The sequence below is a fragment of the Pinus tabuliformis genome, chromosome X (assembly GCF_031772625.1).
Source record: "Pinus tabuliformis cultivar Carrire ecotype Pingquan chromosome X, CPIR1, whole genome shotgun sequence".
In the NCBI taxonomy this organism is placed as follows: Eukaryota; Viridiplantae; Streptophyta; class Pinopsida; order Pinales; family Pinaceae; genus Pinus; species Pinus tabuliformis.
Genome location: NC_142308.1, coordinates 231,217,573 through 231,240,876, shown reverse-complemented (window position 1 = coordinate 231,240,876; position 23,304 = coordinate 231,217,573).

Here is a 23,304-nt window from a genome sequence, read left to right as displayed (position 1 = left end):
TCGGTGCTCGTCCAGTCCATTCAGCTGCAATAACCTTTCTTGTTGGGCATGGCTGAGATCTAGGTCCAGCTGAGCTGCCAACCTCAAAGTGTTGTATTCAAATTCAATGGACAGCAAAGCTCTCTTCCCATAGACCAACTCATAAGGTGTGAAGCCGGTTGTGGTCTTCCAAGTGGTATTGTAAGCCCATGTGGCCTCAACCAGGCGATCTGCCCAATCTTTCCTACTGCTGCTCACTACCTTGGTCAAAATCCCTTCCAATGCTCTATTGGTGACTTCCACTTGCCCATTTTCCTGAGGATGATAGGGGGTGGAAGTCCTATGCTTGATTTTGTGATGAGATAGTAGGTCTTCAATTAGGTTGGATGTGAACTGGCTTCCTTGATCGGTGACTAGCTCTCTTGGGTAGCCAAATTTGTAGAAGATGTTTTCTCTTAAGAACTCAGCCACCTTTTCTTTTGTTGCTGCTTTGATTGCCTTAGTTTCTGCCCACTTTGTCAGGTAGTCAGTGCACACAATGATGTAAGACCTTTGCCTCGAAGGAGGGTTGATTGGACCCACAAAGTCCATACCCCACTTCTCAAATGGCTCAAGAGTCACTTGAGGTTGGAGAGGCATCTCATCCCTTTGAGTCGGTTTCCCCATTCTTTGGCATCGGTCACATTGGCTGATATACCTTCTGACATCTTGATGAAGTGTGGGCCAATAGTAGCCTGCCTGCAGGATTTTGAAGGCAGTCCTCTTTGCTGCAAAATGTCCTCCACAAGGCCCATCATGACAGGTGAGGAGGATATCAAAGACTTCCTCCTCCCTTACACAACGCCTTAAGATCTGATCAGGGCCAAGCTTGAACAGGTTGCCCCCGATCCAAGTGAATGAGGCACTTTTTCTGATGATTCTACTCTTCTCTCTTGAGGATAGGTGCGGAGGGAACTGTGCTTAAACAAGGTAGTTTTCTATATCAGCAAACCATGGAGAGAGTACTGAGATAGCAAACAGATGTTCATCGGGCATCTGGTCATCCACTGTTCCATCCTCATCTGCAGATAGATCCAATCTAGATAAAAAGTCAGCAACAACATTTTCTTTACCTGGTTTGTCAATGATAGTCAAATCAAACTGCTGCAACAAAAGTAACCATCTAATAATACGAGCATTCACATCTGGTTTATTCATTAAATATCTAATTGCAGCATGATCAGTATGTACAAATGTTTGATAGCCCGTGATATAATGTCGGAACTTGTTCAGTGCATGGACCACAGCCAAGAATTCTTTCTCGGTTACAGTGTAATTCAGTTCTGCTTTGGATAAGTTTTTGCTGACAAAGTAAATGGCATACGGAAGTTTTTGTTCAACTTGTCCTAAGGCTGCCCCTATGGCTTTGTTCGAGGCATCAGTGTGGATGTGAAAAGGTAGGGCCCAGTTTGGACCTCTCAAGATTGGGGCAGACACCAATTTGTCCTTTAATTCATTCAGAGCCCTCTGACAATCGTCAGTCCAATTAAACTCCACATCTTTTGCTAACAGGCCAAACAATGGTGAGGCTAGCTTACTGAAGTCTTTAATGAATCTCCTGTAATACCCTGCTAATCCTAAGAAACTCCGAACATCCCTTACCTTTTGGGGAGGTGGAACCTTCTTGATGAGAGCAATTTTGTTAGGATCCACCTGTAACCCTTGGCAAGAAATGGTATGGCCTAGCACGGTCCCTTCAGTCATCAAGAATTCACATTTTTCAGGACTAAGGGACAGGTTCATCTCAATGCATTTGGTTAGGACTTTTCCCAGATTGGACAATGCTTCCTGGAAGTTGGACCCATAAGGAGTGAAGTCATCCATATAGATTTCCACCGCATCATGGACCAGCTCAGAAAAGATGCTCAAGACGGCTCTCTGGAAGGTAGCAGGAGCATTGCATAGCCCAAAGGGAAGAACTCGGTAGGCAAAGGTACCCCAAGGACAGGTGAAGGTGGTCTTATCTTGGTCTTCCGGGCTGATTTGGATTTGGTTGTACCCGCTAAACCCATCTAGGAAAGAGAAAAACTTCTTTCCTGCCAATCCATCCAACACTTGATCTATGAAAGGTAGAGGGAAATGGTCTTTCTTGGTAGCTTTGTTCAGTTCTCGGTAGTCCACACAGATTCTCCACTTCCCATTTTTCTTGGGAACCAACACCAGAGGGGACACCCATTCGCTATCTGAGATGGGGTAAATGAATCCGGCATCCAACAGTTTTTGCAATTCTTCCTTGACAATGTCCTTAAGGGCTGGATTCATCCTCCTCTGGGGTTGCCTAACCGGTTTACAATCCTCTTTGATGTAGATGTGATGGGTACAGACCGAAGGATGGACTCCTTTCATCTCCTTATAGCTCCAAGCAAAAGCATCTAGATGACTGGCCAACAGACTACACAGCTCCTTTTCCTGGGAAGGAGATAGGGAGGAGCTGATCTTTAACATTCTCTCAGGGTCGAACTCCACATTCTTGACTCTGGGAGTGACAGGGTTAGTCGCACAAAGGTCCACTAAGGTGCTGGCTTGGGCATCCTCCACCAATTCCTCTAAGGTCAGTGCACTGGGAGGTGGATTCTGGATCAAGGTCTCAATCAAATCATCCTCGGTTGGGGGGTCTCCCCTAGTGGTGTCTAGGGTGCACAAAGGTGCTGAGTACACCTCATCCTCTTCTCCTTCCTCCAACCAAAGTGGTAAGTCATGCTCTAATGAGGGTTGGGCAGGAGGGTATAGGACTAGCTGCTTGGACATAGGACCATTTTTGATGGTCATGTTTCCTGCACGGCAACTTATGTAAGCATCTGCAGTGGCTAACCAAGGCCTTCCCAAAATAAGAGGATATCCAGTGAGCTTTGCCTTTGGTTGCAGCACCAAGAAATCCGCAGGGTATTCCCAAGAGTCAACAGAGACCAAGACATCCTCCACAATCCCTTCGGGAGTCACGGTGGAGCGATCTGCTAGTTGTAGGACTGTCGAGGTCTTCCTCAAGGAACCCTGAAGGTTGAGTTTGAGCATGGTATCCCTGGTCATCACATTAATGGCAGCCCCCAGATCAATCAAGGTGTGAGGTATGATGGTGCCATTGATGTGGACATCTACTACAGGACTCCCAGGATCTAGGTACTTTGGGCAGATGACTTGCCCCAACATAAGGTCAGACAGTTGTCCTATGACATTGATGGTTGAAGCATCCCTCTTTCGCCTGCCTGGGTGTCTGAAACACTTTTCCTTAACCAGTTTGTTGTATATTGGCACATCCTTGATGGCTTGGAGAAGTGGTATTTTCACACACAACTGCTTGAGCTCTCCCAGAAGCTCATCCTCCTCTGGGTTGGGTTGTGTGGTGGCTGTTAGTCTCTCAGGAAAGGGTGGAATAGCCTTTTGTTCACTTTCCTGTTTGTCTTCCTCGTCCTCTGGGGGAGGAGGTTGGCGATCCGGAAGAGTCTTTCCAGATCGCAGATTGATCTCCTGGATCTCCACAGCATAGGTAGGGCATGATGTTTCCCCTGTGTATACCTGTTGGGCCTATCTATTGTTGGGGTTCGGGTTCGGTTGAGCAGGCATTTGAGGTTGCCTTGGAGGAGCAGGAGGTAATGGTTGAGGTTGAACTGGTGGTGGAGGCAAAATGGCGGGAGGAGTGTTGTACTGGGGCCTCCACCCCGACTGAGGTGCATTCCACTGAGGCTGTGGCTGGGCATGTGAGTGATACGAATGAGTAGTGGGTTGAGGATGGTACTGAGGTGGGTAAGACCATGGAGGAGGCACAGACCAGGAAGGATGAGTAGGGGGACCCCAGGAAGGCATAGGAGTAGATTGGTTGGGGCTGTAATAAGCTTGGGGTGCCCCTTGCATCCCCTGATAGTAAGGTCTAGGTCCTTGTGGCCTCCTTTGGTTGAGGAAATAGAGAGGTTCAGTGGGGGCTTCTGTCCCTTGATACATGGCTTTAAGCCCAGGTAAGGTTGGACATTGGTTTGTGGGATGGTCCTCCTCACAAACGAAACATACTTCAACCGAATGTAATGGGCATTCGTTCTTAGGGTGTCTCCTTGTACACCTAGGGCAGAAGATAGCCAAGGCCCTCTCAGCTTCTTCCTTCTTCTGCTGGATCCTGAATGTATCAAGTTGCATGGCAATGGTTTGTCTCACCTCACTTTTGAGATCCTCTAATTGATTTGAAAACTCATGTTTGGAGAAAGGAATACCAGCTGAGAGGAGGTTTCCTCTACCTCGTTTTCGGGCTGCCCTAGAGTGGTTTCTAAACACAGTCTTTATGTCCTCATAAGGCAGTTGGTAAATATCTCCTCCAGCTAACATGTGAAGGGTATCTAAGAGGTCTTCAGGGACTCCTCGAAGCAGGACCAACTTGAGGGATTCAAGGTCAAGTGTGCACCTGGCCCGTTTATAGCTAAGTTGGAACCTTTCCTCATAATCCTCTAAGGACTCATCGTTTCCCATGGTCATCCGAAAGATTTCTCCCTTGGTTTCCTTGGACCTACAGTAGTCCCGGTACTTGGTATTGAAAGCTTGCTACATCTGAGCCCAAGTGGTGATACTGTTCCCAGGTAAGCCCATGAACCAGCGTAATGCTACATCCTTAAGGGTTGAGGGGAAGAGTTTCAACTTCTGTTCATCTTCAGTATAGTCATAGGTTCGACAAAGGACAGCAAACTCAAACAGGAAGGTATCAGGATCTTCAGTAGTTAGTCCATGGAAGTGAGGTAAGGCGGAGGGGCTAATGTTCTTCATTTTCATGTCTCCATTGGTCTCTTGGATGGGGAAGGCACCTTCTATTCTCTCATCTTCTCCTCTATTGTCAGCCATAGCTTCAGATGGAATGGTCTCTAACTCTTCTTCTGCTATAGTATCTTCGTATATCTCTGGAGGTTCACCTATAGGTTCTTCTGGATCACTGTCACCGAAGAAGAGAGAAGGGTGACTCAGTGATGTAGTGGGGGTGTTGGGTAAGAATTTGCCTGTTTTATCTCGATTCCTACGAGGCATGAAATGGAAAGACTTTTGATTGCTTTTTGTTTTTTTTCTCTGGTACCTGCAAAAACTGAAACAGATTGATCTACAACTAACTATCTTGCTGAAATGAAAATGCAGAATTGAAATGAAAGCAAGAAAGAACTAATCTACTTTGCTCAAATGAAATTGCAGGAATGGAAATGCTAGTCTACGCTTGCAGAATTGACATGCTAATCTACGCTTGCAAAAATGAAATTGCGGAATTGAAATGTTAATCTATGAAAGCAGGAAATGTCTATGCTACTTTTGCAGAAAGGAAATGAAATAAACTACTTGGCAGAAGGTAAGAGTAGGAAAATAGAAGAAAAGCAACAATTACTAATATTCTGACGCTTCCCCGGCAACGGCGCCAAAAAGATGGTGGGCTCCAGTATTGTAGCAATAATGCTACAACTCCTGGAGCTTCCTTCTCTAATTTTATCAACCCGGTAGTTCGTAACAAACTTGGAAGCGACGGTGCTGTATGCACAAGTACTAGCTCTTGTCGCAGCTGTCACTTGGTCAGCTGGCACAAGTCCGCTAGGGCTCAAGCCAACTTCTATGAGTTCTCAGAAGAAGCTTTTTAACCGATGAATGAAAGCTATCTCAAAGGAAATTAACCTACTACAGGAAGAAACTGAAAGCCAACAAGGAATGAAAACCCTAGCAAACCCTAATTCTACCAGCTAGTCCTACTAATGCAAAGGTGGGAATGCAAACTACTGAAAGAGGTGCCATTACTTCTAGGGAGGTGAGGTGCATGTGTCTAGACTATTTTGATCTAAAGAAAGCATGTTTTTGTATTTTTGTTCAAGTTGTTGGAATTATTATGAGTGTGCTTCTAACTGGGTCTTGACTGTGCAGGGATAGATCAAAGAGGGAAATGCTTGGAAGAGGTCCGGAAGGCTCAGAGAGGGTCTAAGGGATCCCTAGCATCCTTTCAGAGAAGTTCACAAAGTTCAGATGCTTGGCAACCGTGTTTACAAGCTTCTACAGGAAGTCTGCAGGGGTTCTACAGGATGTTCAGAATTTCTACAGGAAGTTCACTAATTTCTACAGGATGTTCTGCAATAGGATTTTTGCGTGATGGATGAGTGGAAGAGGCTATATGGATGGACAGGGAGGTAGGAGGGGAGCTTGTGATGGCTTATGGATAGAGAGATGAGATGGAGAGGGGGTGTGCAAAGCTGGTTGGTCTAGAGGAGGTTAGAGGAAATGGAAGGCCGAAAAGGTAGAATCACGTGGGTGACAGAAGAGTTTAGGAGGTAAGTGGTCTAACTGAGGGAAGAGTGGATGGCCTAGGCACGGCTTAGGAGGGTAAGGGAGTGAGAGAGTGGTGATGCACAGTGTAAATGAAACAAATCATCCGTGTCTTGCACAAAACCGAGATTTCATCAACCTATTCTAACTGTTTTCATAAAACTACAGAACAGCAACGTGATTTTGTAAGGAAATTCTTGCATGGTACTGAAACAAAGATTCATTCCACAAGATCTGAACGCATGGATGCTGCTACAACCGAGAACATTGCATCAAAGCTTGCATGAACATGTAAAACTGTGTTTTTGGTGGGTGGCACGGGCTGCAATCCCAATCTCTAAACAGAGGTGGAAGTGAGTGTGCAATCAACCCTTTTTGGAGCTCTGATTAACTCTAATCTCCTTACTCTAATCTAAGCTACTGAAAGCAACTTTGTTCACAAAACTAACCTACTTAATCACACCAAGAAGTTCAACTCAGCAAACTGTGTTTCCAAATGCATGTAAAGGGAAAGAAATGCAATGCTGAAAGGAAAATAACAATACAAAGAAAGGAGGTCTATTGCTCTCAGGTTGGGCCCAACCCCGAGAGCTATAGCTCCTCTAAGAACTCAGAACTGAACTCAAATCTGCCTGCCTTTCATTAAAAGATAATAGTCATAAGTCAAATAACATGCCAAAAATGGCTTACAAAGAGCAAAACAGAGCTATCAGCTCGTAATCCAGAATAAACAACAAAGGTTCAAAAGTTTCCATCGAAGGCTACAGCCTCATCATTTATACATTACAAGGGCCAAGCTGGCCTCCTAAATTAGTGGGGTTTGGCTGTCCAAACTAAGAGTAATCTGTTGTTTCCTTTCAATCCGTTTGGCTGCCTTCTAGCTCGGTGGTGGTTGGAGCTCGGAGTTGGGGTGGAGATCACGAGGAAGGCCATTCAATGTTGTGGACAACCTTCCTACAAAACCGCAATCCCATCTTGGCTGTCTCCTAGCCTTCATCTGCGTGGTTTTGCTCCATTAAATGTCAAAAAACCTGAAATAAACATGTGTTAGCCACCTAGGAATAGTGACTGCCCTCCTTCGTACAAATAACATGAATATACTAAAAAAATGATGCATAAGTGATGAAAAATGAAGGGTTGAGCAAGGGTAAGTAGGCCAAATGAGCCCAAAATGTTACCAAATTTGGGGCTTATCAGTCGTTATTTCTGTTTAACTCCCAGATTGCCCACGAACATGATTCCTCTGTCAACTCATCGTTCATGCCGGACCTCAAACTTTATACAACTCGGCCTATTTACCCCATTGAATCTGGTCATCCGTTGAATCGCATGTCCACCATCAATGTGGAGCCTCCAGATCCTACAGTCTCTGTCCATATCGAGCGAGTAAGTTGCATGACGTTTACCCGTCCGATGTGAGTGATTTTCTCTCTCTTTTGCCGAACGTGTGGCATCCAGTGTGTGGCATCGGGCGGGACTCGGTTGAAACCACTTACCGCTTGAATCCCTTCCGATATCCTGCTGATTTGCATGTGGGACCTGCCTCTGACGGAATCGGCGAATTCCGTACGGTTTTTTACTTTCCGATTCCGGTCGCTCGAGGCTTTTCCTTCACTGAGGGGTTTTGCTCGGCGATATGCGATTAGCGATATGCATATCAGAAACCTCCCCCGTTTCTCCAAAAGACCTCCCGTTTCGATGTTTCATGGCAACGCGCGTTACCATGGGCCAACTGTCGACGCGCTTGACGGAGGGTCCTCGTTGCTTGGCGCTGCTCACAAATTACAACTTTTCGAGGATATTTCTGATAAGCTCAACCTTTGTAAGTCTTTGAAACTTTGGCATGAATTTTTCAGAGTTATGAAAACTTAGAGAGTTCTTTAAGATCCAATTTAGATCACGGCCTTCCCACTGAAAATCTTTTGGACCACCAAAAGTTGGTTTTAAGCATCAATCAAGTGAGGGTACAGATTCCTCGCTTGCCCAATTTCTATCCATTTCGCACTGCTTGGTTTTGAACCTTTGAGTCCAATCCTCAAGTACTCGACATCCCCCCTGCGCGTAGTTCCCACCTTCCTGTCCAGAACTGTATCTTCCTGCAACTCGTTGAGATATTTAGGTAACAGATCATCAATAGAAGGCAATTGACTCTGCTCTTCAGGATATTCAATCAATGAAGGTTCAAATAGTCTCAATCTTTCTGCATTAACAACTGAGTAGATGTGCATGTAAGCTGGTAAATCAAGGAGAAAAGCATTCTCACCAATTTTCTCAAGTATCTTGAAAGGTCCATACCTTATTGGCTTCAGCTTCTTACCTTCACCTTGCATTCTATCTTTGCTGATATATCGCCAGACTTTATCACCAACTTGGAAACTATGCTCAGTTCGATGCTTATCATGCCTTGCCTTATACTTGGCTTGGCTCATTTCCAACTGTTCCTGTACTGCCTGGTGAATCTCTTGGATTTGTTCGATGAACTTGGTTGCCTTGTCCACATCACTTTGTCCATCAACCGCTATGTCTTTATCAAAGACAAAATCCAAGGGAGACCTTGGTGTGAAACCAAAACAGGTCTCAAAAGGAGATCTTTGTGTAGAAGAATGTTTAGCTCGGTTGTAAGCATGTTGCACATAACATAAATGTTCATCCCAAAGCTTGGGATGCTTGTTACAATAGCCTCTGAGCAACTGGATCACTTTCCTGTTGACCACTTCTGTTTGGCCATCTGTTTGCAGATGAAAAGCAGTACTCTTCTTCCATCTGGTGTCCATCAATTCCCACAAGCTTGACCAAAATTTCCCAACAAATCAGGTATCTCGATCAGATATAATGGAAGTGGGTAATCCAAAATGAACCCATACATGCTGAAAGAACAACTTTGCAGTTTGTTCAGCTGTAATTTGTTTGTTACAAGGTATTAAAATACACATTTTGTTGAACCTATCCACAACAACATATAAATAGTCATGACCTTTTCTAGATTTAGGCAGTCCCCCAACAAAGTCCATAGAAACACTTTCCCAAGGATGAGAAGGAACTAGTAGTGGAGTGTACAAGCCTAGTTTTCTATTGTTGGGCTTGCTTTTAGCACACATGGTACACCCTCTTACATATCTAGAAATTGTCTCATTCATTTTTGGCCAATAACAAAATCTTTGCAACTATGCAACTGTTTTACTTACACTAAAGTGACCTGATATTAGAGAAGTGTGTGCTTCTCAAATTATCTTTACCCTTTCTGTTTGAGGAATGCATAACTTCCCCAAATGATACAAGAGTTGGTCCTTAACATGATAATCCCATTCTTCTACTTGTTTGCCATGACTTAAAGTTGCACATACATCTTTAAAATCTATATCTTGAGCATATTGTTCAATGTAGCTTTCATGCAATACTGAATTATGCTTAAGTATAGTGGACGCATTTATGATTGGTATAGACAACATATCTGCAACTTTATTGTGTATGCCCTTTTTATATCTGATGACAAGATGAAACTGTTGTAGAAAACCCATCCACCTATAGTGTCTTGATTGCTGCAACTTAGTTTGTGAGTGCAAATATTGAAGTGGTTGGTGATCAGTATGTATAACTGTCTCTTTTCCCATTAGGTAATGTTTCCACTTTTTCACACTCTATACTAATGCATACAATTCTTTATCATATGTGGGATAATTAACTACTGCAGAATTAAATGTCTCATAATGATAACATATGGGTTTACCGTGCTGCATCAACACTGCTCCCATGGCATAGTCACTGGCATCCATTTCAATCTCAAATGGTATTTGAAGATTGGGCAGTGCTAGTACTAGTGTTGTACTAATCTTTTCTTTTAAGGTGTCGAAGGCTTTTTGTTGTTTGCCTCCCCACTGAAACACCTTGTTCAATCTTGTTGAAGCATGTAAGGGAGCTGCAATCAGGGAAAAGTTAGAAATAAACTTTTTCCAATACTGTGCTGCTCCTAAGAAGCTTCTAACTTCTGGAGCAGATTTGGGTTTAGGCCAGTTTACAATGACTACAACCTTAGAGGGATCTATCTTCAATTCACCACCCCCTACAATATGACCCAAATAATTCAAAGATGTTTTGCCAAATTCACATTTTGAGAGCTTAACATAAAGATTCTATTTTTTCAACACATTTAGAGTCTGTTTGACATGCTTTAAATGTTCTTCACATGTTTTACTAAATATAAGAATGTCATCCAAATATACAATGACAAAATCATCAATAAAAGTTCTGAGTACATCATTCATTATTCTCATGAAAGTAGCAGAAGCATTAGTTAAGCCAAAAGGCATAACCAACCACTCATACAATCACTGCTTTGTTTTGAAAGCAGTCTTCCATGCATCTTGCTTTGCAACTCTGACCTGATGATAACCACTATGCAAGTCCAACTTGGAAAAATAAACAGCTTCTTTTAACTGATCTAATAGATCATCTATGCGAGGAAGGGGATAATGATTTTTTATCGTTATCTTATTCAGTGCTCGGTAATCAATGCACATTCTCCATGAGCCATCTTTCTTTCTCACCAAGACAATTAGAGACCCACAAGGCGATGTGCTAGGTCTTATGAACCCTTTCTCGAGTAGCTCCTATACCTACTTCTTGATTTCTGCATTCTCTAAAGCAGACAACCTGTACATTCCGATGTTAGGCAATGGAGAATCTTGCTGCAAATTAATATCATGTACTAATTCCTTTTTGGGTGGCAGACCTTTAGGTTCTTGAAATAGTGTATCATATTCTGAAACAACTTTTTCTAAATCAGCTTGTTGTTTAGCATTACAGCCCTCAAATACATTGGTTTTATCAGGTTTATTTTCCTTTACAACCATTAGTAACAATTGTTTGCATGAATTTACAATTCTTTTCATCTGCCCTGAGTTTATGAGAGTATAATTATTCCTGAGTTTATGAGCTCTTACAATATATTCGATGCCATCTTTAACGAGTTGATACTTGTTTTCAGCTCTATAGAAAATAGCTTTTCTATCATACAAGTAAGGACTTCCTAAAACAATTCCACATATATCAAAGGGAACAATATCTAACTCAACCTCATCTACAAATGTTGACCCAAAAGAAAACCTAAGTTTACATTATCTAGTCACTTGTAGCTGTGCTTTATCACATAACCAACCTAATGGATATGGCTTTTTGTGAGGTGTGGTTAGTAATCCAAACTTCTTTACAATTGCTTCAGAAATTAAATTTACTTGTGAGCCACTATCAAACAAAGTATCAATCTTTTGATGCTTGGAAACAACTCTGATATGAAAAAGCTCATGTCTTTTTCTCTCATTTTCTTCATTAACAGTTGATTGTGCAGAATTACTAGTAGATGCTTTAGAATTTTTACCTTTTATACCTGTGGTTGCAATTGTTGTTTCATCTCCTGAGTCTGACCCCAAATCCTTTCGAATAGTTGTAGCAGTCTTCTTCTTCTTTCCATCTTACTTCTTGGGTTTGAGCTCCAGATGCAAAATCCAGTAGTTTTCATCATCATGCCCATCCTTCTTACAGTGAGTGCATGAAGATTTGGTCTTTTGTACAGTATTTGTCTTCCTCTCTTTCCATTTCTGTTTTCTTTTCTCCTTATTCTTGCTTGCAGTGGTTTTTGATGATCCCCCAACTTCTGGGTTCACCTTCTTGCCTCTAGCCTCTAGATGTGTAGCTTGAACAGATACCTCGTCTATGCTAGTGGGACTAAACATGAGAATAGTGTGCCTTAAGTAGCTATGTAGACCACCTATATACTTCAGCAGAGTTTCAGGTGAGTCTAAAAAAATTCCTAGAATCAAAGCTCTTTTCCTAAATTCTTGAGTGTAACTTTGCACACCTTGCCCTTTTAACTGGCAAAGAGTTTGCCAGCTCATCATGGCTTGCTACATATAGGCTAGTGGATAGAATTTCTTTTTAATTGCAGAAACAAATTCACTCCAGACAGAAATAATTTTACCATGCTTCTTCATGTCAGCTTGTGTCCAGCCTTCCCACCATACCAGGGTAGTGCCTCCAAGGCGTAGGCTGGCCAGTTGAATCTTACTACTGTCTGAATTAATGCTCTGCACTCTACAATAAACATCAATCTGTCTAATCCAATTATCCAGCTTCTCTGCATTCAACTCTCCATCATATATTGGTAAATCAAATTTAACATCTAATTTAATCAAAGATGTCTTCTTCTTGTTTTCAGGGCTACTAGGAGGAGTGGGAAGTTTTTCTTCTTTCCCTTTTCCTTTAGAGTGGTCATGGAGAAGAGATTCTCCTGCTCCTTTATCTCGTTTGGAGTTTGCTGAATCTTCTTCTCTACCTTTCTTAAATTCTCTATACATTTCCTCTACCATGGCTCTCATGGTCATGAAACTATCCATGAACTGAGGGTCTGATTCCAAGGGATTTTCTTCTGACATTTTCCTCTCAGGGTAGACTCTTCCAATTTCAGGGTTAGTTTCAACCAACTCTCCTTCTCCTAATTTAAGCTTTGATCTAGTTAGAATTCAACAAAAAAATCCAGCACAAGCTTGTCTAACCTTAGTAACCTAGAGCTCTGATACCACTTGATCTGGAATTTATCCAGGATAAAGAATTAAAGGTATTACAGACTCATGTGCATGGAGGTGCCTATGTTACTTTATGCAACAGATCGATAAGATTGTGAAATACATAGACATTGAAGCAGTTAGAGAAAACACAACAGGAAAACATGTAAATACAACAAGTTTAATAAGGAGTTCACCCAATGCTCCTGGGCTACGTCTCCTGGTCCAGCCTTCAGTGGTGGCCTCTCTTCTATGTTTTCTAAGCAGATTTTTTACAACAGTGAGCTCAATTTGAGTCTCACTTAATATATATAAATCAATAGGACTGGAGTACACAGACTCTCCTTACTGAAACTCGACCACTGATGGTCACAGTAGTATGAGCCCAAACTGAGACTCATACATGATAGGCCTATGCCGAGGAGTTTGCTTGAACCTCTCAAGCCTTCTCTGGAGTGCACAGACTCTCTGACTCTCTCTGGCTCTGTCTCGATGCTGCCTTTGCTCTGCAGGTCAGCTCGACTTACTTTCTCTGTTCTCTGCTCTTAGCTTTCTTACTGGCTTTTCTCTTTTCTAGCTGCTTACTTTGTCTCTGTCAGTTCGTGGCTTTAAAGCCAATCTGCTTTCTGACTGTTCGTTTCTGCTTCTCGGCGTTCTGGTTCTTCTGCCTCTGTCTGTTTGAATTCCCCTGTTCTGCATCATCATCACTGTGTAATGCTTCACAGGGAGGTGGCCACCTGTTTCATAATGAACTGAGTGTTAGTTCTCTTGGAAATGTTTGAATGGTCGTTATTTCCGTTTAACTCCCAGAGTGCTCACGAACATGATTCCTCTGCCAACTCATCATTCATGCTGGACTTCAAACTTTATACAACTCGGCCTGTTTACCCCATTGAATCTGATCATCCATCAGATCGCATGTCTATCATCGATCTGAAGCCTCCAGATCCTACGGTCTCCGTCCATATCGGGTGGGTAAGCTGCAAGACGTTTACATGTGAGCGGTTTTCTCTCTCTTCCATTGGACGCGTGGTACCCAGTGTGTGGCATCGGGCGGGACTCGGTTGAAACCACTTACCACTCGAAGCCCTTCCGATATCCTGCCGGTTTTCGTGTGGGACCCGCCTCTAACAGAATCGGCGAATTCTGTACAGTTTTTGACTCTCTGGTTCCGGTCGCTCGGGACTTTTCCTTCACTGAGGGGTTTGGCTGGCACTAATCACATATCAGAAACCTCCCCCGTTTCTCCAAAAGACCTCCTGTTTCGTTGTTTCGTGGCAGCGCGCGTTACCATGGGCCAACAGTCGGTGCGCTTGACCAAGGGTCCTCGTTGCTTGGCGCTGCTCACAAATTACAACTGTTCGAGGATATTTCTGATAAGCTCGACCTTTGCAAGTCTTTGAAACTTTAGCATGAATTTTTCAGAGTTATGAAAACTTAGAGAGTTCTTTAGGATCCAATTCAGATCAACAGGTTAGGTTCCTGCTGCCAGTTGTCCTCCCAAAACCAAGCTAGGTTTCCATCTCTGATCTCCCAGAAACTATGCTTCTGAACAATGGCTCTATTCTCCCATGCATTGTTCCAAATGTGGGAGCCCTTGATGAGCCCAGACATTCGAATGTGATCCCTTTCTTGCCAATTATTTGCATACTTCTGTTTCCAGACCTTGGCCCAAGGGGTTACCGATTCCTTTAGCCATCTCCACCATAGTTTTTCCCCCAAAACTTTGCTTAGGGTTGCAGGGTCATGAAGACCCAAACCTCCATGGGTCTTAGGTTTACAGAGCTTATCCCATGCTACCAAAGCCCATTTCTTTTTCTCTTCCCCTTTGCCCCAAAGAAAGTCTCTTTGGATATTCCTGATGTGTTGCAAAACTCCTTTAGGAGCAGGAAGAGTTGAAAACATGAAGATGGGAACAGTTTGTAGGACAGCTTTTGTTAGCACTAGCCGTCCTGCTAAATTCAAAGACCTGCTTGTCCATTTCCTGACTTTGTCCTGGAGTTTATTAGTTATTGGCTCCCAAACTTCCTTGCTCAGAGGTTTGTCCATTAGAGGTATTCCCAGATATTTGGAGGGTAGTTGTTCTCTTTGAAAGCCGAGAATTCTGGTGAGGTTTCTCTGAATAGCAATGTCAGTATTAAAAAAGAAAATCTTTGATTTGGTAAGGCTTACCTCTGTACCAGCAGCCATAGCAAAGTCGTTCAGGATTTGTTTGAAAGCTTTAGCTTCCTTGACCATGGGTGTACCCTGCAACATAGTGTCATCCACAAATTGTTGATGAGTCAAGGCATCCCCATTCAGGGTGAGTTTGAGACCCTGGATTTTTCCTTCTACATTGGTTGATTTGATCGCATTGCCTAAACCTTCCATCATGAGAATAAAGAGGAAGGGGGAGAGCGGATCTCCTTGTCTAAGGCCTCTCAAAGGCCTAAAGGTTCTGGATGGTGAGCCATTAAGCAGGATTGAAAAACTAGTTGTGGTGACAAGGGCCATTACCCATCTTATCCAGTTGTGGTCAAATCCATATGCTTTTAGTACTTCCCTGATGTACAACCAGCTTAGCTTATCGTAAGCTTTCACTAGGTCAAGTTGTATGATCATACATGCTTGCTTATTGCTCTTGAGAGAATGTACCACCTCGTGAGCTTGAATGATGTTATTTAGAATTTGCCTTCCTTCCACATATCCAGTTTGATCCTCAGACACAAGAGTTGGAAGAAGGGGCTAGAGTTTGTTTGCAATTACTTTGGAAATAATTTTGTACACCACATTGCATAAAGCTATGGGTCTGAATCTATTTGGTGTCATAGCTTTTTCTTGCTTTGGAATCAAAGTTATGAAAGAGGCATTAAGCACCCTAAAAACAGTTTTGGATTTCCTCGAGTCCTCCACCACATCAAGGATATCTTGTTTGACTATTTCCCAGCATGCTTTGAAGAAGTCTACATTGAACCCATCCAGGCCTGGAGCTTTCCCATTTTGCATCTCTTTAATGACTTCGTTGACCTCCTCTTCAGTCACTGGCCTGTTAAGATTGTAATTGTCTTCTCTAGTTACAAGCTTTGGAATATACTTTGTGAAGTTGTTGATAAATTGTGATCTGTCTATGAGAGGCTCCTCTGCTATGCTTTGGAAATGTTGTACCAAAGCAGGTTCCATTTCTTTGTGGGTGTTGAGTTGTTTTCCTTGAGTATCTCTGAGTTTTTAGATCATGTTATGAGACCTATGATCCACAGTCGACTTGTGAAAAAACTTTGTGTTTCTTTCCCCTTCTTTAATCCATTGCACTCTCGATTTCTATCTCCAAAAGATCTCCTCTTTCTCGCATCTGCCTTCCCATTCCTGTTGAAGAGAGTCAGCTTGTATTTTCCTTTCCTCGGTAAAGCCATCTGTGATGAGGATCTAATTAATTTCCTGAACGGGCATATCTTCTGCCCACCATTTTCTAATATTGCTGATCAAGTCAGGGTGGGTGAGCCAAACATTTTCAAACCTAAAAGGTATGTTCCTCGGAGTGCCTATAAAAGAAGCTTCAAGTTGGATAGGCCAGTGATCCAAGCCTCCAAAAGGGAGGATTAAAGCAGACAGGTCAAGGCGAGTGAGAATGAGATCCTCAGAGATTATGAATCTATCTAGTTTAGAGGCAACTTGAGAAGCCCCTCCCCGCTTATTATTCCAGGTGAAAGTACCATTTTTTGTCTTTGTATCCACTAGCCTCATGTCGGTTAAGAAGTTCTTGAAGGCAATGGAGTCTCTACCTAGTGTTCTGGTCCCACTTTTTTTCTATAAGAGATCTGATCATATTAAAGTCCCCTCCCAGAATCAAGGGCATAACAGGATGTCTTTCTCTTAGCTCCTCCAGTGAGATAAGAAGCCTGAGTTTGTCTTCAAGTTTTTGAGGACCATAGACATTTGTGATCAAATAGACTTCCTTATCACCCAAAGGTTGGATCACCATCGAAAGGTAGTTCCTGGATGCTTCAGCATCTAGGATTCCAAATTTCTAGGGGTTCCAAAGTGTGAGAATCCCTCCTGCTATGTTGTCTACTTTAACTTCTAGATATTCATACTTGATGAGCCATTTTCTATGTATCTCTCTTATTTTATCTATTGAACATTTTGTTTCCTGGATAAACATCATATCTAGTTTTTCTTCTTTTATTCTATTGCTAAGATTTCTTTGTTTCCTTTTACTTCCTAGACCCCTAATATTCCAGGTCGTGAGCTTCATTAAGAAAGGTTTGTAAATGAGTAACTAGTAAGATCTTTCATCTTACCTGAGTTGATCATGAGTTTCCCACACTCTGTCAGCAGCTCATTCTGTCTTTTCCTTCCTCTTTTCCTGCCTGGGTTCTTGGGAGAGTGTCCCGATGTTACCTCCATCGTTTTTACCCCTCTGTTTTCCTGGCTATCATGGTTTCTTTTGACTCCAGAACCCTTTGCTTGAGATCTCCAAAGGAAGAGCTATTGCACTCTGTCAAACTCCTCTTGTGGTAGAGAATCAACCCCTTTGGTGGTTCCCTGCTCCAGGAACTTTTCTAGATCGAGATTCTCCCTTTCAAGAATTTCCTGCAGATCATGGTCCTCCGTTCCAACCTCGCTTGGGGTCATCTCATGGTCCCTGTCAAGTTCCATAGTGCTTGGCAGATCCTCCTTTAGTTTGTTGTTTTCAAGTATATCCTCCATGCTATCATCTTTTTCCTTCTCTGCAGGATTATCCTCCAGTACCTGATTCGTCCCATTGTTCCCACCTTCTTCTTCTAAAATCTTGAAGCTGTTATGACTTGGTTGCTTATCCTCGTTGGTTTTCTTTTGGTTCTTTTTCCCTCCTTTCCCTTTGCCTCCCACCTTGGTAAAGCCTTTGGGATCTTTGCCTGTGTAGGTTTTAATATTGTTCTCCAGTTTGTTTAATGGGCAGTCTCTAAAGAGGTGCCCATGTTCATGGCATTTGCGACATCTGAATGGGACATGTTCATAGTCCACCGCCTGCACCCATTCTTCATCATATACTTCTAGAATGATTTCGTCCGGAAGTGCTCCAGATAGGTCCATTTCTACGCATATTCGGGCAAAGGAGGTGTATTTTCCTCGCAGAGTCGCATCTGATATTTTTAAAAAATGACCTAATTTATTGCCTATGGCTTTTAAGGATTTTGGCAGCCAATAATCTAAAGGTAGGGAGTAGAGTCTTATCCATACCGGTACTGATGTGAATGTCTCTCGTTCCGAGACAAAATTCATCACCCATGGTCACATGTAGAGGCCTGCAGCAGCATAAAAATATGGTCCTCCTTCGAACACTCTGTCTTTGTCCTCTAAGTTTGTGAACACCACTATGAAGAAACCCTTGGACCCAAGGTGAAGGTTTATTTCCCCCTTTGGTTTCCAGTGGTTTTTTATCCATGCATGCAAAGCCTTCTCCATTGGCCATATCCCCATAAATTTTCATATTACCAACTATGCCACCATGTGATCCCTGTGCACCTGCAGCGATGGATCACTTAATACAACCTGGGGTGCAATGGTTGACCTAGGTTTATAGAGTCCTGTCATATTCTTGTGCTCAGCTCTCTGACTGCCTCCTCCTATTGTCTTCTCTCTTCTGACCTCCTCATGATTCTCTTCATGTTCATGTGATTTTATGTTTTTATGTTTTTCTATGCTGATACTCACAATTTCTGCCTCCATTGGTTTCTTGAAGCGGTTCGAACCAGCTTCCTTGCTTCTGTTCGCAACTGCATGACTGTAGGAGGGAGTGGAACTCCCCTCTCCTCACCCCTCCATGGTTACCAACACTGATACCCTATTGCAAACCCTCGTCCAGCTCGCTCCCCATGTTTTCACTTTGATCGAGTCCAACCAAACCTCTCAATTTAATATCTAATTTAGCCATATACTCAAAATTAAATTATCATTATTATTACTATTAAATTCTTTTTCAAGAACATTTAAAATAAATAAATAACAAACTTAATTTTAATTGAGAAATTAAAAATTAATTAAATATATTTAATTTGTTATAATATCATGGACCATTACTATGGCTTATCAATACTACATGCCCAAAAAACCATAACTCATTTCATATGACACTTGTTCATATAACATTTTTTTAATTAATTAATTTAATTAAAAGGATAAAAAAGACATAACTACTTTGGAGATAAATCTCAATCATTGATTTGTGTATACTACTATGAAAATTCTAGAATATTTCATGGAGGTTAAATCCTTACCATCCACCTAGTAATTATTGATAATTAAATTAAAATTCCAAAAACCATTCCAAAATATACAGGGTTATCTAAATAAATAAATTTTAAATATTTTCATTTAAACATTTTATATCATTCTACCTAAAAAATCCCTTAAAGGCCTCAAGGAAATGTTTAATAATACATAATTTAATGTAAATCTTATCATATTTATTAATATGCTACCATCAAGAATAGTGTAAAGAGTCATGCCTAAAATGGCTTGTTTAAATCAAATTTAATTTAAGGTGTTTGTTCCCCACTACATCATAGGTATCATGGATTTTGAACATGAAGTTCCATAACCACATTCTAAAAATAAATATATTTAGTTTTTATTTATGATATATAAATAAATATTCGACTACACACTACACCTAACATAATCAACCTATGTAAAGCCTTTGTACGTTTCATAATTCCAAGATGAAGATAATTCATTATATTTTAATAAAATAAGAACTATTTTCTTGTAAAAGTTTTTATGACTTCGGTAATTGATTTGTTGCATGAGCCTCCATGTTTATATTTTATTTTCAATGTCATATTATAGAGATACGTATTTATTTTTTATTTCTTAGCATATATATATATATATATATTATTTTATTATTTGATTATATAATTTTCATCTATTATCTCTTTTATTTATTAGTTAATTTTGATTATTGTTGAATTTTCTTATTATAATAAAATTTGGGTTATGAATAGATAGTATTTTTATTAAATAATAATAGATAATTAAAAATAGAAATAATTTAATATATAATATTATGAATAGGTAGAAATTAGATTATTAATTCATTAAATTATAAATTGTTTATTTTAATTAATTCTAGAATCTTATTCCATTTTTTAATATTAAAATATTTGGCTTAGTGACTATGAAAAAAATTTAACATTGCATTTCTACTATAAATATTTGATGTGTTGGATCTTGCTCTCCATCTTTGTCCAAATCATGAACCTCAGTAGAGATTTGAAACACTTGGACCCTAACACTTAAAAAGTAATTGTATTTAAAAAATAAAATAATTATAATATTATTTTTTAATGGAAATATTTAATTTAAATGAAAGTGAGTTATTTAATTGATGTGATAATTTTTCTATCACTTGAATGTTAACATTGTTAATATTTTTGTTATTATGCTTTACTTTTCTTTAATAATGAGTGAGTAAACATTTTATCCATTTTTAATTTGAAACAATAACTAAACACTCCTCACTCTTGATTTGAAGGAGTACCTACTAAGTATATGATATGCATTTATAGTTTGGAAATTTTTCACATTATTGAATTGTTTATTTTACATATATTTGTTTTGTATTTAGAATGCAGAAATTATAAATCTCAATTTCATATTAACGAAGTATAAATATAAATGAGAAAAAATTAATATATATAACAATAGTTAAGAGTATGTGTTTCTTTGGTAAAATGTTATAGGTTCAAATTCAAAGAGGATTAAACTAGCAATTGCACCGAGAGGTATAAAGGAACACCAAAAGGAGGAGTCAGGGATTTTGGAAGTTCATAGCATACACCGTAAATGTATGAATTGTGCATCTTAGGACTAGGGTTTTTGAATTTGTCTGCCTAGATTGCATTCTTGGAAGCTGTCATTATTTCTAATGCTGACTCCCCAAACCAAACGAAGTTCGTAGATGCATGTGTCCTCACGTTCCCACATGATTCCTGGTAATAAAAGGGTTCGATGTCGGGCGTTAATTCCCACAAAACCTTGTAGATGTTGAGCACTATGAACAGCCCTTGGCTTGATTTTCTGCTCATGGCCACGAAGTACCAAATAACCTGAACCTTCATTGTATGCCCCTTCACAACCTTGGCGAAACAGAAGTCCCAAACGTTATTAAGCCCTGAAAAAAATGTCGTCACAAATCCATTTCTTGCAGGCAACTAAAATCCTCACCGCAATTCTCACAGAGCATATCCTCGTGACAATTTAGAGTTGTGACGAGAGGAACTCTAATATTGCTAGAGGAAATTTTACAATGATAACAAAGACATGCACAAAAATAACAACACAATAAATTTCAGCGAACACCCATGAACATAAAATTGCTCTCGAACACCCAAAATGGCCAATTTTTATTATAAATAAACTGTTGGAGTACAATAAACTTCGAAGGAGTGTGCCTGGGTTTGATCAAAGCAAGCTACAAGCCACAAGTGATCAATCCCCCAATGCCCAACTGCTGCAATACTTTGTACCTCCAAATTTTTCTTCACTGCTAGCTGACTTGGAACCCTGATTTGGATCCTCAAAACTACCCATAAAATTCTGTAAATTTGCGGATGTGATCCATGTCAAAAACCTAGAAAAACCCAAAAAGGGTTTTCTTTGGTTTTGAACCTCCAAATTTGACCCCAAATAGCTTGGCCCTCCTCAAATACCAGAATGCTTCACTTGTAGCCGAAAATGATGAATTGTTGCTCCAAAATGCTAGCAATCTCCCCACAATCTCCCTCCAAATGAAATCCTAACAACTCAGCCCCTAAATCCTCCAACTGACACTCCACACAACAATCACCCAAGAAAACTGTGTAGGCATGTGAGAGATGACACAGTAGCAAGCTTCAACAATTCGTACAGCAGTAAGGGACTGAATATTATGTTCTCAAGAATGCTCAGATCACCTTGAAATTATAGCCACAGACCCCTCTCCAAAACCTAGAAATACCCAAAAAGGGTTTGGTCCAACTCCAAGCCAAAACTGAGCCCACCAAGTGACGCAGATTCCCCAGCTAACTAGCAATTTTCCCTGCTATAAGAATGAGGATTTCAAGCTCGAATATTTCCTGAAAATTTCTATAAAATTAGATAGAGACTCCTCTCAATAAACCCACAAAAGGTTTTGGTTGAATCCAATGTGCCCTAGTGACCCCAAGAAATGTGTATGGTTCTAACTAGCTGGAAAAACGCCCTGTAGAAATAATTTTGTTGTAGAAGGCCAATCAATTACTGGAAAAATCTCCTCCAAAACTCCTTACTCCCCTAGGGTGACACTCGAAGTTCACCGAAGGTAGAGGTGGAATTTCCGCTTGGAAATCCCTTGTGTTGAACAACACGATTGTCTTGGCTAAGTAGCTCAAGAGAACTAATGTTGAAATTGTAAAATGACCAAAGATCCCCCAAATGAGAGCCTCCTTGCTCTATTTATAATTGTTGGCCTCTCTCTCCCTTGGTGGCCCCCACTTTCCACTAGTTCATCCCCTTATTTTTCTCTATCTTTCTCCACAAGTGTGCATTCCCTTTTTGTCTCTCTTATGGCCCCCACCCGCCAATGTGCTGCAATCTTTCTTTTTCACCCAAGCTCCTCAAGCTGAAATCATATCTGAAACTCAAACTACAAAATTGTGCTATGCTTAGCACCTCCCCAATAAACTTCGTTAATCTCCTCAAATGAAAAATCAAAATTGGGGATATTATAGTCCTCCTTGCCAAAAATTGCTTATCTCCAAGCAATGCCTGAACAAGCACCCTCTCTAGTTGTTGATCCCCACTGTTACTGCAAACTATGTCAGTGTCCCAGACACGCCACTGAATTGTCCCTGACATTTGCAGTTTCTTGTCATGAAGGAATCCCTCCATACCAGGATCCCAAGCCATCATGTCCAACGTGAAGCTCCCCTTGCTCCACTCACTATCTTGCCATGTAAACGTACCAGAAGCCCTTTGCATACCATGAATGAGTAGGGAATCATGATCATGATAATGTAGCACTCTATCCAACTCCTTATGAAGCTTCCCTATTGAGTGGTCCATCTCATACACTCCAAGAGTAAACTCCTGAAGATACCACCCAATCCCTACAGAGATAAAGTCTCGCTCGCATGAGCTTCCCTTGATATCTTCTTGTTGATGCCCCTACCATGCTGATGAAGTCCTCCACGCCATCAACGAATCACTAAATCCCAATGGAATATCTAAATGATCTCTCCCTATAGAAATCAGTTCATCCCCAAGGGTAGTTGTACTGCCAAATCCTATGATGCTCGAATCCCATGCTAGTCTAAAATGGGTTCCACCATGTTGTCGCTACACAACTCTGACCATGAAAGTCTACCCATCATGTGCAAGTTGTATCCTCCTCTCCTAGGACCTAATGGAAAAATATCTATAGAGCCCCAACACATCTAGCCCAAGAATCTCCACGATGTCACGACCTACCCATCCAACACTCACC